The sequence below is a fragment of the Aulostomus chinensis genome, chromosome 1, assembly GCF_037954235.1.
Source record: "Aulostomus chinensis isolate RoL2024-O1b breed Wild chromosome 1, RoL_Achi_v1.0, whole genome shotgun sequence".
Lineage (NCBI taxonomy): Eukaryota > Metazoa > Chordata > Actinopteri > Syngnathiformes > Aulostomidae > Aulostomus > Aulostomus chinensis.
This window is the reverse complement of record NC_141320.1, coordinates 34661288-34667477: the sequence shown is the minus strand read 5'-3', so window position 1 is coordinate 34667477 and position 6190 is coordinate 34661288. Positions and strand designations below refer to the sequence as shown.

At 45.7% G+C, this 6190-nt stretch overlaps 3 non-coding genes across 3 annotated transcripts; all 3 read left to right on the top strand.

Moving 5' to 3' along the window:
* The first annotated feature begins 244 nt into the window (after positions 1–244).
* trnas-gcu (transfer RNA serine (anticodon GCU)) lies at positions 245–326 on the top strand. The gene has a single exon. It is a non-coding gene; the product is annotated as a tRNA-Ser (tRNA).
* Positions 327–4026: 3700 nt separating this feature from the next.
* trnak-cuu (transfer RNA lysine (anticodon CUU)) lies at positions 4027–4099 on the top strand. Its single transcript has one exon. It is a non-coding gene; the product is annotated as a tRNA-Lys (tRNA).
* A 2009-nt stretch (positions 4100–6108) lies between these two features.
* On the top strand, positions 6109–6190 carry trnal-aag (transfer RNA leucine (anticodon AAG)). Its single transcript has one exon. It is a non-coding gene; the product is annotated as a tRNA-Leu (tRNA).

Sequence of the window (6190 nt, the reverse complement as noted above, 5' to 3'; positions counted from 1 at the left end):
CAGGACAAGAGAATCTGAGCTTGGATGTCATTTAGCAGTCAAAGGCTTGTTAAACTGGTCAACATCAGCTGGTGTTCACTCTGATGATGTAGCGATGGTCTGGATTCTTCCTTCTGGAGCACCAAGCTGCTGGGAAGAAGCCTGATGATGTCAGAGTTGTGTTCAGTGGCTCCTGCTGGGTCCATTTCCGACAAATGGGCTCCAAAGAGTTCAGCTGTTTCAAAGGTCAGGGTTGCTGTTAGCAGACGAGGTGGCCGAGTGGTTAAGGCGATGGACTGCTAATCCATTGTGCTCTGCACGCGTGGGTTCGAATCCCATCCTCGTCGCAAGTGTCTCTAGTTTCTGCTCCTAGATTATGGAAAGACTCTGAACTGTGAGGCTTTTAACTGACACAGATACCAGTTGAGTCAACTTCCCTTTCACAACCTGACCAAAACAACTCTGACACCCAGAGCTCACATGTGTCAATCACCTCTGGAGAAGGTCCCGCCCCCTTAGAGCCATAAATCCTCCCATCAGTGAAGAAAACTGAAGGCGCCTCTTGGATGAGAGCTGAAGTGTCTTCTAGAAACCTGAAACAGTCCACTTGGAACGTTTAAATAATTCTACAATCCTACAGTTTCATTGAGCTTTTGTCCAAAGCCACGTTCATGTCTCACATGTATATAATATATATGTGACACTCTTTCATCTACTCATTAACAAAATGCAGTCTAATACCAGTAAATTTGTGCAGAAGAAAACGTTATTTGTGCTGCTTCTTTATTCATTTATTTAGTTTAGTTAGTATTTTTTAATGTGTTTTCTTTCAAGTCACATTTTGTCCATTAACTTCATAATCAGAGTCGCCATCTCATCACATGACTAAAGTCTGGGTTCTGTATTGGTGGTAAAATATCCTTCCATGCCCCTCACTAGTTTGCACACAGAAAAGCATATTTTACTGGTTTCAGATCTCTTAGCTTGTTCTCTCTCTTAAACCAGCTGAGGCAGCTTTCATTGTGTGATTCATTTTAAAATATAAATATGGAACAGAACCATTGGAATAAGATGTCAGGACATTTGAAGGAATGTCAATCTCCTGTTGAAATGTTGCAGTGTGCAGCTGAGGCTCTCTGGCAGTGGCACCAGGAGCCCCAATGGCAGAACCTGGACCCTCCTGGAGGAGAACCACAGGTGAGGGCCTTCTTGGCTCCAGATTGATGGAAATAAAGTGTCTGAGGCTGTTAGCAGCCATGAAGTTGATCTGGTTGGCACTGGTATTTGTTCTTGCTGCAGCTCAGGAGTGATTCAGGAGAAGAGTTTCAGAACAGCCCAGGTTGGGGACTGGAATTTTAAAATTTCCCCTGGAACCAAACAACCTTGGGAGGTAAAACCTCCAATCATAGCCACTCAGATGCAGCAGCAGAAAGAAGCTGTCATCCACCCTGACAGTCAGAGCATCAAGTCAAGAAAACATCACCATCTTGTAGTTCCAAACCTCCACCTGTCAGATTCAGCTACTTCTTATTGTGGGACTTTAAACTTGAACACCATGGAATTTGGACAAGGAGTTTTCCTTCAAGTCCAAACATCATCGTCCAGCCTCCAACCAGAGGTCCATCAGTTATCATGGAGCCACAGGTGGAGTCTGGATTCTTTTCAGGAATGAGACGGCAATGAGAGTCCTGCCAAGTGACATCACTGACATGAATGGATGACTTCAGTCATGTGACTGGATGACTTCAGTCACGTGACTGGAGGACACCCAGATAGCAAAGGTCCACTCATGTGTGTCCTCACTGCTCCACAGGTCTGTCAAATGTTCTGTAAAATAGTTGGACCCAGCAGAGCTGCTAGATTAGGAGTTGATGGAGTCGTTGCAGATACCAGGGTCCAAAGTCCAGCTTGAACCTGGTTTGTGCAGTTCTTTGTCAAGCTAGCAGCCATTCTTTTCACTGCCAAGCTAAAGTGACTTCTGTCAACAAAGGTCAACATACAAAAGGATATTTCTACTGGCAGTTCAAGATTTTGATCAAACTCCTTTTTCAGAGCTGGAACCTTCCTCTTGTGTCAGCTTTCTGTTCCCATCTCCATGGTAACGGTCAGTTTTGACCCACGTCTTCAATCAGCTGTCAAATAAACTAAAACAGTTTTCTATCCTCCAAGTTGTTTCCATCTCTTGGTGACCTTGTTAGGCTTCCTTATCCATGGAAATATTGGTTTGAAGATTTAGTTGTGGGCCTCTGGACCTTTTTTTAGTCACTAAACCCTGGATTTATTTTTTCAGCAACAGAACTTTAATACAAACACAAAATGAAAAGCAGAACAAGCCAGAACCCAAAATATGGATTTGCAAGGTCAACAAACAACAACCAGTCAAGCAAACCAAACCAACAGAAACCAACTACAAATTGTTTGAGTCATGACAAAGTCCAGGACCCACTTTTCACCCTACAATGTAAACCAATGGGAGGCTGTCTCCTCAGACACACATAGCCTCAAACTGACGCTTCTCTCGTCTACACTGTAACTCTCTCCACTTCACAAATAACTTCACTACATTCCTGACAAAAATGCCTACTAAAATGTGTTACATTCAACTTTTGACCACAATCTGGGGATTGATGAGCCTTTTTCAAACAACAAACTCTCCAAAAATCCTCTCTCCTCTCCACTCTGACAGAGAGCAGCGGGGGAGGGGCTCTTAGAGGCTCAGCTCTGATTCTCACTTGGTGTCACACTGAGGCTTCTACCTCCTAAACTACAAGTCCCACCGCTCTCATAAAATACATCCTTGGATTCAGGATGACTCCTGCTACTTTTCTGCAGTGGACAGAAGGAGGCTCAGGCCCTAACAACACTGCCTCCAGCTTTAATTAAGACCTCAGTTTTGTTCTCTGCCTCCATGACAGGTTAATGGACATCAACTGGTCCTGAGTCACCAGGAGACACAGACATGTCCAGCTGAGTGACATCAGCAGGACTGTGGAGGTTTATACTGAGTCTCCTGACGACAAGTGGCAGTACAGAGATATTAAAGAGGGTCTGAGCTAAAACTGAACCTTGGGGAACTTCAACCTTTGATCTCAGAGTTCTGTTTTTAATCTTAGAATTCTTTCTTTGATCTCTCCTTGATTTCTCAATGATTTCTTTGTGGACTCCAATTGTCTCTGATCTCTCAGTGAGACAAAGACAGAGCAGCTCCAACCTCAGCCTCCAGGAGGCCCTGATCCTCTAGTGGTCAGTCCTCTGTGTTGTGGCTGCAGCAACCCTGGTTTGAATCAGGGTCCCAGCAGCAACATTCCTACTGACTAGTGTTTGTTGTTCAACTGGACAGTTTGTCTGGTGAAGCTCTCTCAGACACTCCTTTCTTCATCCTCCCTTCAGGCTCAGCAGCATCAGAGTCAATGTGTCTGACTCGGACCAGAACCCTCAACCTGGAGGCTGTGGTGCAATGAGAACACATCTGACAACCAATCAGAGGAGGGTCTGTTTGACTCCTGGAAACTCCATGAAAGCCTGAGAGGAACTTGTTCTTCATCTCCAAATTCCCTCCCTGCACGTTGTCTCTCCAGAAATCATTCAAGTCCAAGTTGAACCTTAGACTAAAAGCTCCCAGTAGGTGATGCAGGCTCCACCTCACTCCTGGTTCTGGAACCTCACCAGTTCTTGCTCTCTCACCACTTGGATCTCATGTTCCTGACATCTCTGAGCTTGTTTCCTATCCACCTGTCTCATGTTGATGAGGTCATCCAGCCTGATGATCTCTAGGTTCTCCTTTGAGTGGTTCCCTCTGGGAGAGTTCTCTCTCTGTAACTTGTGTGTGTGTTTGCTCGTATCCTGTTTCTCCTTGACAGCACTTTAGTGTTTTTACCACTGGTGTCTCATCTGTGGTTCACCTTTTATTTGACTTCTTTGTCAAAGATGAAGGTGTTTGTGGTCATTCATCAATCATGTGATGGCTCATGTGACTGTGAGTCTGATGGAGAGCTTGTAGCGTCTCTCACTCTGATCACTTCAGGCTATTGAAGCTACTCTGATGTAGCCTGACTAGCTCAGTCGGTAGAGCATGAGACTCTTAATCTCAGGGTCGTGGGTTCAAGCCCCACGTTGGGCGTTCATCTTGAACATCCCTGCTTGTCCTCTCACTTTCTGCAGCTGTGATTGGGAATTGTAAGAAAAATCACTGAATGAACAACACAAACACAGACTGTGTCTGAAGTTCCACACCTGCACCCGACTCAGAATGAAAAACCAGTGTGGAATCAATTGTATCCACTGTCAATCCTGATTCTGGAGAAATTTCTTCATATGTATTGATGGACGCGAGCCAAGCAGAAATTTCCCACAATGCCATAGTGTTTGGTCAGTGTTGAGCAGGCGTCAGTCTGACAATGATGTCATATTATTGTGTCATCACCTGACCAGACCCAAAAGTAGGCTCAGGTATCAGTTTCTTCTCAATGCTAATGTCTGCTAGCTTAGTCTGCTACTTTGATGGCTCTGTCTGCTCAAAGGTCCAGACCCCTGGATGTGGTGGTTCCTACCTGAACGTAGATTCTGTCAGCTCATGTTGTTAAATCAACTCACCAGGAACACCAGTAGATTTCAATGGACTGACAATGAGTCTCATTGAATGGGTGTCTCGTCCAACGAGAAACACTCAGTCTCAGGTTGAAGCTCATCAATGAGGTCTTGTGGATCAGTGGCTTGCATGAATGAATGAGTTGGAAGACTTCTTGGAAATTAAAGAGGATTTAATACAATTAAGAAAACCCTTAAGACAGAGTGATAATTCCAGCAGAGTAATTAAGGCCCATATTGAGTAGCAGGTATGAATTAGCCTGGATTTATCTGAGCTTCAAGTAGACGTCAAAGAGGCAGGTGGAAAGGTGTGTAGGATGAACGATGGTGACCTCCAACCAAATGAAGAGGACTGAGTGGAGGCTGACCAGCTCTACGGAGTCAGGCGGAGTTTGGCAGCGACACAGGAGTCCAGGCCTGAATCGGTGTGTGGCAGCACAGACAGCTGTGAGCTGTCATGCCTAATTGGCAATTGCACAGCCAACCACCGGAGGCGCCCTCACTCATAAGAGGGGCGATTCCCTCCCTGCCCCATCTCTCTCTCTCTCTCTCTCTCGCTGCTCCTGACGGGTGACGTCATTTCCGCGCCGGATGTTTTGCTTCGGACAGGTAACGCGGCTTGTCTGCTCACCTGCTGCTCTTGGCTCACGTAGCACTGAGCTAATGATTGTGTATTGTGCTGCAGAGCGGCCGATTTGGTAATGAGAGTCCTGCCAAGTGAAATCACTGACATGAATGGATGACTTCAGTCACATGACCCAAACAGCGACCATCAGTCTCCCTCCAATCCTGTACTTGGGTAAACAACAAAAACAGAGTAAAAGTCTCTGGCAACATATTTGTTTCCTGTAGGGTTTCTTCATGTATGTGTGGTGTACCTGCTTTCCCAGAGGACTGCCATCTTTGTTCTGTGGCTGACATGTTTTAGTGTCAGCACAGGTCATAGCGCTGAGACTGAACTCTCATTCTCCTCCAAGTAGTATTTCCACCTCACACTCCTACAGATATTCAAGTGAACAGGGAACACAAATTTATGCTCAACTTCTCCTGTGTATTCATCCACAGTCACTAAACAACAACCAAACCAAACAAAAGAGGTTTGCTAGCATGGCGATCAGCTGTAGTTCACCATCTTATCCAGGTCACATGACTCAGGAGTAGCGTGGCCATCTGGCAACCAAAGGGTGGCTGGTTTGATCCTCACTTTCTCCAGTGACCATGTCAAAGTGTCCTTGAGTAAGATACTGAACCCCTAAATACTTCTGATGAGTAGGTTGGCTCCTTGCATGGCAGCCTTCAGCATCAGTGTGTGAGTGTGTGTGAATGAGAGGACATTGTTCAGCTCCTTGAGTGCTGCTGAGGTAGAAAGGCTCTGTACAAACTGAGTCCTTTTACCATTTCTTTCCTGCTTCTAGCAGCGCTGTCGTCACTTCCTGTGACCGTGGGAGGAAAGGGGTCCCCCTTCAGAATAAGTTTTATATCATTATGTTACTTCCTCTTCAACATGCCTTTAGCAGACCAACTCAGAGAACAGCTCAGTGAGGTAGTGTGGCCGAGCGGTCTAAGGCGCTGGATTAAGGCTCCAGTCTCTGAGGAGGTGTGGGTTCAAATCCCACCACTGCCA